We start from the raw sequence: 9541 nt of genomic DNA on the forward strand, positions 1-9541 counted from the left end.
CGTGTATAGTTTGTTCCTGTAAATCCAGAGTCCAAGAATCCTTGTAAGGCACAAGGGAACTGAACATCTTACATTGAGAAGACAATTGTGGGATTGTAGGAATTGTCAGATTCCTAATCAAAAGACTGAGATCGAGTCAGTCTGTTAACCAAATTAAGTTTAATACTGTTTTGCAGAAGTAACAATCAAATGCAGGAGAACTAACAAACAGGTCTATGCTCAATGCTGGCTCCACGAGGACTGAGAGAGAGAGCTCCTCCCTCTGACATCATGACGTCATCACGTTTCCCATCGATATAAGAGTCCCTTGGTGGCTCTGCCACATGCGCCCCCCCCAGAATTGTCTTTAACAGTGAAAGTCAATCGAAGAGGAGGTTGGATAAGTCTGTTCGAACGACTATCTTCCCGGAGAGGAATTTGTTGAGCGGTAGATGGGCTGACAGGTGGAACGATCCGTTCGGACGTAGTAGCAGCGGGCGGTCGACCACGGCGTGGTGGCTGTGCAGTTTCGACCGGCTGGTCGAGGTCCAGGTGTGCGGGCTTGAGGCGGTCAATCGAAATGTAGTCAGGTTTGCCCCCGATGTCAACCAAAAAACTCTTGTCGCCTGCCTCCCGCACCCGGAAGGGGCCCGTATAAGGAGGCTGGGGTGGACCGCGATGGGCATCATGGTGAACGAAGACAAACTCAGCCTGCCTTAACTCCGTTGGAATATGAGAGGAAGGAAGGCCGTGGTGCGACGTCGGAATCGGCTTAAAGGAGTCGGCCGTTTCTCGGTGGGTGCTGAGTTGATCTGCCGCGGACCACGGCTTAGTTGGCGATGGCAAGAAATCGCCCAGCACCCGGAGTGGCTGGCCGTACACCAGTTCCGCGGAAGATGACTGCAGGTCTTCTTTAGGCGCCGTGCACAAACCAAGCAGAACCCACGGGAGTCGATCTACCCATGCAGTGCCCTGAAGGGTGGCCCTTAGTGACGCTTTTAGCGACCGATGGAAACGCTCACACAACCCGTTCGCCTGCGGGTGGTAGGCCGTGGTGTGATGGAGCTTGGTGCCCAAACCTGAGGCTACAGCGTTCCAAAGTTCAGATGAAAACTGTGGACCGCAGTCAGATGAAATATCTGACGGGACACCGAAACGTGCGACCCACGAGGAGGTAAAAGCCCTGGCGACATCAGCGGAGGTAGTAGACGCCAAAGGAACCACCTCTGGCCATCTTGTAGTGCGGTCGACCATGGTCAGGAGGTGTGTGAACCCTTGTGACGGCGGAAGCGGGCCAACGAGGTCTACGTGGACATGGTCGAAATGGCGTTCTGGCACTTTGAAAGTGGCCAAGGGGGCTTTTACATGCCGTTGAACCGTAGATTTTTGACACATGACGCAGGTGTTAGCCCAGTTGCGAACATCTTTAAGCATCCCTCTCCAGACGAATTTAGATGCCAGTAATCTTTGAGATGCCTTCACGCCAGGATGCAAAAGTCCGTGTATGGCATCGAAAACTTTGCGATGCCAGGAGGTCGGAACGATCAGGCGGGGATCCCCCAAGGAGACGTCGCAGAGCATGGAGGTGCCTGCTGAGTGGAACTGCACATCTGCTGGCTGGAGGCAGGAGGAGTCGGAACAGAACGCCCGTGTTTAGGGATCGGTGGCTTGGTCGGCAGCCAGTTGGGAATAGTTGATCCCCAGCGGAACGGCTTGGACGGTCGCACGCGAAAGACAATCAGCCACCACGTTGTCCTTTCCGGCCACGTGCTGGATGTCGGTAGTAAACTCTGAAATAAAGGTAAGTTGTCGCTGCTGTCGAGCCAACCACGGTTCGGCGGTCTTGGCCATAGCAAACTTCAGTGGCTTGTGATCCACAAACGCGGTGAAGTGGCGTCCCTCTAATAAAAATCGAAAATGGCGGATAGCCAGAAACAGCGCCAACAACTCCCTGTCAAACGTGCTGTATTTGCGCTCATTACGTCATAGTTGGCGACTAAAAAACACCAGTGGCTGCCACGTGCTGCCGACCCACTGTTCTTGCACGGCGCCTATGGCGTAGTCAGAAGCGTCGGTCGTGAGAGCAATAGTGGCACCCGGCAGTGGGTGTGCCAACATAGTTGCGTTTGCAAGAGCGGTCTTCATGTCGCTGAAGGCGCAGTCCATCTCGGGCGTCCAAACCACGGGCCCTTTACCCGGCTTTCCCCTGAGCCTCGTAGAGTGGTTGCATAAGTTGAGCAGCCCTGGGAACGAAACGGTGGTAAAAATTTACCATACCCAGGAACTCCTGGAGGGCCTTGATGGACTGCGGCCGTGGGAACGCTGTAATCGCCTCTACCTTCGACTGAAGCGGCATCGCACCCTCCGAAGTGATGCGGTGGCCCAAGAAGTCGATATGTGGTAGGCCGAACTGACATTTGGCCGGGTTGATTATCAAACCATGTTGATGGAGGCGGCGAAAGAGGGTGCGCAACTGGCAGATGTGTTCCTCTTTGGTGGAGCTGGCGATCAGAATATCGTCAAGGTAGACGAATAAAAAGGGAAGGTCCCGCAGCACCGAATCCATCAGACGCTGAAACGCCTGCGCCGCATTCTTAAGCCCAAACAGCATCCAGAGGAACTCGAAGAGGCCAAAAGGAGTAATGACCGCCGTCTTTTGGATGTCTTGGGGGTGTACAGGCACTTGATGGTATCCCCGTACGAGGTCGACCTTCGAGAATATTGACTTTCCCGCCAAATGCGCGGAGAAATCCTGTATATGCGGTATTGGGTACCGATCGGGAGCTGTAACGTCATTAAGGCGTCGGTAGTCACTGCATGGCCGCCAGCCGCCACCAGGTTTCGGGACGATATGGAGTGGCGAGGACCAGGGACTATTCGACCGGCGAATAATCGCCAACCGCTCCATTGTGGTGAATTCTGCCTTAGCAGCCGCGAGTTTGGTGGGTTCCAGGCGCCGAGCTCGTGCGTAAACCGGAGAGCCGGTCGTTGCGATGTGGTGCTCCATCCCGTGTTTGGCGGTGGATGAGGAAAGTAGGCTTGGTTAGCTCCGTAAATTCCCCGAGCAGGCGAGTGAATTCATTAGGTGTGGGCATAGCACAGGAGACCATGTGCGACACAACTGTGCTGCGGAAACAAGGGGTGGAGTTGAAAGTGGCCGCGTTAATCAGGCGGCGATTTCTCACGTCCACCAAAAGGCTGTTGGCGCATAAAAAATCTGCGCCGAGGATGGCTTGCGAGATTTTGGCAGTGATGAAGTCCCATTGAAAACGCTGTCCGCCGAAACATACCTGGGCTCGCCGTTTACCGAAAGTACGGATAGCACCGCCGTTGGCGGCCTGGAGGAGAAAACCACGCCTCCCAGTCCGGATGTCGAGGACGGAGGCGGGCAAGATGCTACACTGCGCCCCTGTGTCGCATAAAAACCGTCGGCCGGAGATGGAATCAGTAATATAAAGGAGCTTCCCGGAATCGCCGATCGCCATCGCGGCTGTGGGACATCCCTCAGGCTCGGGCTTCCTTTCCCTGACTTGGCACTGGTGTTTTTTCTTCGGTTGAGGCGTGAAACTGCAGGGAGGACGGCAGCATCGGGCTCTCGCGCCAAAAATGGCGTGGTAAAAGCACAAGCCGGGCGATGGAGGAGTCGGGGCGGGATCCATGAGGGGGGGTCGCCTCGTGGCGGCGCAGTAATGCTGCGTGACCGCATAAATGGTGTCTGCCTCAGCGGCAAGTGCGACGCAATCCGTAGCATCCGATCTTGCGAGGGCTGCCTGTACCTGCTCGGGCAATTGGCTCAAAAATAACTCTCGAAAGAGGAAGCATTGCGGTTCGGAGCCAAGGAGTGTGAGCATCTGGCACATTAACTCCGATGGCTTGGCGTCGCCTAACCCAGGCAGCGTAAGTAAACGGCGTGCGCGTTCCGCCCTCGTGAGGCCGAAAACCTGAATTAACCACGCTTTTAGCATTTCGTACTTGCTGTCGACCGGGGGGTTTTCAAGCAGGTTGATGATCCTTGAAGCCGTGGAGCCGTCGAGTGCGGAGACCACGTAGAGGTAACGGGTCTGATCCGCCACGATGTTTCGCAGTTCAAACTGAGCTTCTGCTTGCACGAATCAGGAGGCCGCCTGTTGTTCCCAGAACTGAGGGAGCTTCAAAGCCACCGCGTTCGCTTCCATCATCTCGTTGCGCGTCGCTTCCTCCACGAAGATCGTTTGCGAAAGTTCGGGGTCACCACTGTAGGAATTGTCAGATTCCTAATCAAAAGACTGAGATCGAGTCAGTCTGTTAACCAAACGAAGTTTAATACTGTTTTGCAGAAGTAACAATCAAACGCAGGAGAACTAACAAACAGGTCTATGCTCAATGCTGGCTCCACGAGGACTGAGAGAGAGAGCTCCTCCCTCTGACGTCATGACATCATTGTTAGATCCGTGATTCTTTAAATAGGATGTTTCCCCAAGAACTACACGGAGGCTGTAACTTAACAATCAACAGGTGTTTACTAGAGTAGAGTAGTCTCACGACTGAAGTACAGAAGCCTGCTCCGGCTTTATATACAGGTGTGGTCACTGCCGGTACTACAGTATACAGGAGCTGTAAAACAGTTCTCTCTTAAAGGTACATACACAACAATTCCTCCCCTTTTAGATTAACAGTACCATAACATTCATTTAACAATTAACATGCAACATTAACTGAAAATAGTCCATTTATAAATTCAGTCTTTGGGGCGGCTTCCTGATCCTTTCTGGATAGCGCCTTCCCTGAGGTTCTTGTTCTTGGTGCGGAGGCGATTCTGGCCCCCTTTCGTCGGTTAGTTCATCAGTTTCCACTGCTACTGTTTCTGAGGTAGATGCTACCGGTATGTCGGGTTCATCCCCAGGTACGCGAAACATGGGGTTGACTCGTTCCTGTGACGCTAAGATCTGGTCGACGTGGCATCTCACAATGTTCTCCCCGACTGTGTACATTAATGGCCCCTGCCGTGTGCATATCGTTCCGGGTTGCCATTTCTCTGTTCGGTAGTCACGGGCCAAGACTGGTTGTCCTACATTGAAGCTCCTTGTCAGCTTCTCATTGATGTGTTGGAATTGTTTATCCTCAACATTCCTTCGCACATTTGGTCTGAGCAAATCCAGACGAGATCTCAACCTTCGGTTAAAGAACATCATGGCCGGGGTCTGGTTGGTAACTGCATGTGTCGCATTTCTGTAGGCTAACAGGAAATTGTCCACCTTATGCTGTAGTGGAATTTCATCATCGCACATGGCCTTTATCGCCTTTTTAAAGGTTTGTACGAACCTCTCAGCCAATCCATTTGTGGCTGGATGATACGGGGCGGATGTGTAATGCCTTACCCCATTCCTTCTCATAAATTTCCGAAATTCTTCGGACACAAACTGTGGTCCATTATCAGAGCAAATCTGCTCTGGCAAGCTGTTCCTGGCAAATATGGTCCGTAGGACTGCAATCGTTTTCTCTGTAGTGGTTGAGGACATATTTATCACCTCAGGCCATTTCGAGTGCGCATCCACTGCTATTAAGAACATTGAGTCCATGAATGGACCAGCAAAATCAATATGCACCCGTTGCCATGGAGAGGAGGGCCACTCCCATGGGTGTAGAGGGGCATGTGGTGGTGCATTTTGGACCTTCTGGCATCCTGAGCAGCTCTTGGTTAGGTCCTCGATTTGTTGATCAATTCCCGGCCACCACACATAAGCCCTAGCAAGGCTTTTCATTTTTACTCCTCCCAGATGACCTTCGTGAAGCTCGTTGAGCACTCTCTCCCTTAACTTGGGTGGAATTACCACTCGGGATCCACACATCACTGTTCCCTGGCATACTGACAGCTGTTCTCTTCTGGATGAGAATGCTGGCAACAGTGAGTCACCATGTGTTGGCCATCCCCTCACCGTCAAATCATATACCCGAGACAGTGTCGGATCATTGCGGGTCTCCTTCTCTATATCCGCGTTAGTTACTGGCAATCGTTCAATTATTGACGAATAAAATATCTCGATAGGGTCCACTGCTGGTGCATCCTCCACAGTAGGCAGTGGCAGGCGTGATAGCCCATCAGCGTTTCCATGCTGTTTCGTGCCTTTATATTCTATTTCATATTGGTTCGCCCCTAGAAACTCTTTGTAACCGTTGTGCAGTCATCACTGGAATGCCCTTCTTTGGATTAAAGATGGAGACAAGTGGTTGGTGGTCAGTCAGCAAGGTGAACTTCTGCCCATGCAGATAGTGGTTGAATTTTTTTACTCTCCATAATAGGCTGAGGGCCTCCCTGTCGATCTGGGCATAGTTGCGCTCGGCTGAGGTTAGTGACCGAGACGCAAAGGCTACTGGCCTCTCCAACCCGTCTGGGAATTTGTGCGACAGCACCGCTCCAATACCATAGGGTGATGCATCACATTGTAAGATTCGGAAATTTTCATTAAATAATCACGCAAGAAAACAGGATTAATAATACAGCTTTATTGACCAAAAGAAGCTTATACAGAAAACCCTTTGATAAAAAGGGGCATACAAAATGGCCACCGGACCTCGTGATCAGTTTCTTGGACCATTTGATTTCTGTTACTGCAAGCCAGACAGGCTTGTGGATTGAGAACAGTAAGCCCGCGAAAGCCAGTATCGGGAAACCGAAACTCAGGGAAATGGGCATACATATTCAATTGGATTCTAAGTACAAGACAGTTTCAGGCAACAGGATGGGGCCCATCAAGATATGGGGGGACAATTGAATGAACACTTAAACCCATTTACTGTACAAAGGAAAAACCGTTTAACAGCCATCAAGGGCAATCTCCAGACCGATCAATATGCGAACCGAGTTACGGTGACAAAGTAAAAGACATTATCGGCCAGAAAGGCCAGTTAAGCTATCACCGGCTCCTGTTACAAGACAAAGTGTCCCTGCAGAGATTTCTGCCCGCCAAAAATATTACAAAGACTGGACTATGATCTGGCGGGAGATAAGACTGTCCCAAAAGGGTATAACTATGGATTGAAAAGTCCATCAGTACGCTTCACCTCGACGCTACGCTTCGCTTCGGACTTCACTTCGGTTTTCATCTTCTTCAACGCTTGGGAGTACGTTTCGGCGCTTCGCTTCAGATTCACGTTTCGGGACGGACTCTTCGGTTAAGGCAGCGTGGTCGGTGTTCGGCCAGGCAAGGTTCAGCCACAACGGGAAGACGAAGGAGGGTGGCCCGGGTACTTTTGTCGGGAGATCATCGACGACCCAGGCCGAAGGAGAAGACACCCTCTGGAAAAGCCTAAGCCAGGCGGGAAAGAGAAATAAACGGACTCTCCCATGTGTATCCAGTTATTCAGCAGGTTTCAACTGATTTCAGTCATGACGAGCACTCATCAAGGCTGTGTCCACTGCCTCCTCGTCTGAGAGAGAGAGAGAGAGAAAAACAAGCTGCGCCAGAAGTTTCCAAATCCACGTGACGACGGAAAGCTGTGCCAAAAGGCTGCGAACCCCCTATTTTGCGAATCTGAAAGTGGTGAGCATGATTCCGAGTTCCTCAGGTCGAAACTTAGTCTAGGTATAGGGGAGGGAGTAAGGGTAATCGTAATGTGTTCCCCCTTTTTCGATGTGCCGTGTGTTTCCCATTTCCATGGAATTAAGTTTATAGATATGTGCATGCTTGTAGTTGCTTTAATTTGTGCTTATGACATGTATTTTATAATGCTGCAAACTGTTTAATAATAAAAGCATCCATTTCGTGCTATTCAACCTGGTCTATTGAGTCTTTCTCTGCACTACAGTTCCCTGCACCTAAGTCCAAGGTCTAGAACCGTAGGGGAGAGTGGGTCGAACCACTCAAGGGTAATTATTGCACGAAGCCTGGTAGGAGGCCAGAACGAGCAAGAGAAACCCCCTACAACATGCCAACCAAATTGGTAGTGCTGGGTTGAAATGGGCCAACACCTCTTTTGATGTGATCAATTCTTTGCACTTCTGGAAAGCTCGTTTACATTCGTCATTCCACTTCCATGGTACCCCCGTTTTCAGTAGGGTATTCAGTGGGTGTAGTACTGTAGACAAATTTGGTAAGAACTTATGGTAGTAGTTTACCAGCCCGAGGAACGACCTCAGTTGTGACACATTTTCCGGTGCTGGAGCCTTGACTACTGCCTCAATCTTTTCAGGGGGCTTATGTAACCCTTCTTCATCAATAATGTGGCCACAATACGAGATCTGCTTCTGGAAAAACTCGCACTTGTGGCGATTAGCTCGTAGCCCATATTCCTTTAATCTAGTGAGCACCTTCTCCAGGTTGGCGAGGTGATCACTGTCATTTTCGCCCGTGACCAAGATGTCGTCCAAATAACACTGAGTCCCTGGAATCCCTTGCAGGGCTTGATCCATTGCCCTTTGCCAAATAGCCGGAGCCGATGCTACCCCGAACACCAGTCGGTTGTATTGGTAGAGACCTTTATGAGCGTTGATCGTGAGGTATTGTTTCGAGGCTTCTTCTACCTCCATTTGCAAGTACGCCTGGGCCAGATCAATTTTGGTGAAGCGTTTACCTCCAGATAGCGAGGTGAAAATATCCTCAATCCGTGGAAGCGGATATTGTACCGTGTGAAGGACTGGGTTCACTGTCACCTTAAAATCCCCACAGATGCGGACCTTCTTTGGTTCCCCAGGCGTATTACTCAACGACTTCTTCATTACAGGGACGATGGGTGTAGCCCACTCGCTCCAGTCTACTTTGGACAGTACTCCTGAACGTTCCAACCCTTTCAGCTCTGCTTCAACGGCTGGTTGGGTCGCATAAGGCACCGGTCTGGCCTTAAAAAACTTTGGGCTTGCATTTTCCTCTATTTTAATCGTTGCTGTTATGCCTTTTAGTGTTCCGAGTCCCTCCTGGAACACTTCTTTTGCGTCAGTTAGCATTTTTGACAGTCGTCCAGGTGTGGCGTCGTCATCCTTTTTGGCCTCAACCTTCAGTGCCTGTATGGAATGCCAATCTAATTGTATCTTCTGGATCCATTCACGTCCTAGTAGTGGTGGTCCTCCATCTGGCAATACATATAGGTCCATTTTAGGTATTTCCTGGCCTTTGTATATCACTTTCACCCTTATTTTTCCTTTGGGGTAGACTTTTTGCCCCGTGTACGTTTTCAAGACAATCTCTGTAGCTTTCAAGGGTATATGTGGAAATAGCTGCTTGTAGTCCCTTTGGTTTATGACTGTTAGGGCTGATCCAGTGTCCAATTCCATTTTCACTTGGACTCCGTCTATCTTGAGTGTGACCCAGATAGTCTGGTGATCCTCCATTTTGGTTACCTTATGTAGTTTCAGACAACCCAGCTCCTTGCTTCCGGAGTCTGTATCATTTCTCTATTCGTCTGAACTACTGTCCATCACCTTATGTACCTTTTTGTACTTCTCCTGTGGAGATTTCTTGCTGTTGGTTTTCTTCCCTGGCCTGCAGACTCTTGCTATGTGTCTTGTTTTTCCACACTGTCTGCACACTTGGTCCTTGAACCAACAATCCTTCTGATCGTGTGTTGTTCTGCCGCAGCAATAACACTT

Source organism: Somniosus microcephalus, chromosome 3 (genome assembly GCF_052327205.1).
Source record: "Somniosus microcephalus isolate GS21.2 chromosome 3, FLI_Smic_1.0, whole genome shotgun sequence".
In the NCBI taxonomy this organism is placed as follows: domain Eukaryota; kingdom Metazoa; phylum Chordata; class Chondrichthyes; order Squaliformes; family Somniosidae; genus Somniosus; species Somniosus microcephalus.